Source organism: Chiloscyllium plagiosum, chromosome 23, assembly GCF_004010195.1.
Source record: "Chiloscyllium plagiosum isolate BGI_BamShark_2017 chromosome 23, ASM401019v2, whole genome shotgun sequence".
Lineage (NCBI taxonomy): Eukaryota > Metazoa > Chordata > Chondrichthyes > Orectolobiformes > Hemiscylliidae > Chiloscyllium > Chiloscyllium plagiosum.
The window spans coordinates 38,354,381-38,356,274 of record NC_057732.1 but is presented as its reverse complement, the minus strand read 5'-3'; the positions used below and the strand labels follow the sequence as shown (position 1 = coordinate 38,356,274).

The 1,894-nt window shown below is 42.1% G+C and overlaps 1 protein-coding gene across 2 annotated transcripts in view; it reads left to right on the top strand.

Annotated features, from left to right (window-relative positions):
- The window catches only part of snd1 (staphylococcal nuclease and tudor domain containing 1), an 854,179-nt gene that overhangs the window by 339,386 nt on the left and 512,899 nt on the right, over window positions 1–1,894 (top strand). The gene's annotated exons all lie outside the window — the stretch shown is intronic.

Sequence of the window (1,894 nt, the reverse complement as noted above, 5' to 3'; positions counted from 1 at the left end):
TCCAGCATCTGCAGACCTCACTTTCTCACCAAACTAACTTTAAAAAAGTTCTGAGATTTATATGAAAGAATTGAAACCAACATGTTCATTCTAAAAGCTGAGAGACTTAACAATCCAGGTCTTTTTCAATTTATAATTCCAACTGCATCACACCGTAAACTTTTGCTATAAATTCTGTGTCTTACAATTGTGTCCTCCACTACTACCTGATGAAGGAATGGTGCTCCGAAAGCTAGTGCTTCCAATTAAACCTGGTGTTGAATGATTTTTAAGTCAGTAAATTTATTTACACTGATGGTAAGTATCAACAGGCATGAGCGGTGCCTTCCTGACCTGCAGTCTTCTTCTTGACCTCTCCGCCTCCATCCTACTCCGACCTATCACCCTCACCTTGACCTCTTTCCACCTATCACATTTCCAACGCCCCTCCTCCAAGTCCCTCCTCCCTATCTTTTATCTTCTCCTGCTGAACACTCTCTGCTCATTCCTGAAGAAGGGCCTGTGCCCGAAACGTCGAATCTCCTGTTCCCTGGATGCTGCCTGACCTGCGCTGTTCCAGCAATAAAGTTTCAACCATATTTTACTTGACTCTTGACAGCATTTGTATTAGCGCATTAAGTATAAATTTGGTCCTATTGTTTTTAAGAATTCACATGATATTTGAGTTTTGAGAAATGGAGGAATGATTTGAAGGTTGGATTTAACAATTATTCAACTCTTCTACCCCCCCCCCCCCCCATCGCTTAAACTGAGAGACTCTGTCTTTGCTAGGACCCTGCTCCCTCTTGTTTGCACTCCCACTCACTGATCATTCTCACCCTGTTTCTCCAAGTATGCTCCGTTTATGTAATGTGCTTTCCAGCAATGCATTGCATATTATAAATAATCGGATCTCCAGTAAGGAAGTTGCTACTGCATGCCATGTTGATCAGTTAGCTGTAGCTAGTTTTTATTTGAGCTGCTGGCTAAATCGATCATTAACAGGTTTGCAATGTGTTTTCAATATTTTGATTTGACAGATTTTTATCCTTTTGTAAAAGAGTTATGAGGATTATTGTCAAAGCTGCTCCATTTGTCAGAGGTATTCCAATTGCAAAAAAATCAGTTTGTCACCTGGACCTGTTTATTCTTCGTGCTTATTCATAGTTAGATCAGATGCTTACAACACTGAAATAACAATAATCCTTCCCCCAGAGCTTCTGAGTGTTAAAGAGCTTTCTCTGGCAAATTGTATTCCTGATGTTTCATTTTTTTAGTTTTGTAAAGTTTTGATTGCCTTATAAATGTTTATCATGGGTTCTATGGAAAAGGACTCCTAAATCCCTCTGTTCTGTAGTTTGAATTGCAAAAAGCTAACATCCATTTGCAGCGCTATAAGGGAAGTAAATGGCATGCTGATTTTTATTTCAAAAGGAATGGAGTATAAAAGTAGGCGATCTGTGCTGAAATGATGAACTAATGTCCCATAGGCGTACCTGACAATGGGACTGGTGGGTTTAAACTGATGATCACTTTGCCTCAGGTGAGGGGAAACATTAGGAAGGAGAATCTTTCACTATAACTTCCAGCCATTGTGTGATTGGACCCACGTTGGTTTTGCTCTGCATTGTAAATCAGCCAGGAGAAAGTGAGACTGCAGATGCTGGAGATCAGAGCTGGAAATGTGTTGCTGGAAAAGCGCAGCAGGTCAGGCAGCATCCAAGGAACAGGAGAATCGACGTTTCGGGCATAAGCCCTTCTTCAGGAATGAGAAAGTGTGCCCAGCAGGCTAAGATAAAAGGTAGGGAGGAGGGACTTGGGGGAGGGACGTTGGAAATGCGATAGGTGCAAGGAGGTCAAGGTGAGGGTGATAGGCCGGAGTGGGGTGGGGGCGGAGAGGTCAGGAAGAAGATTG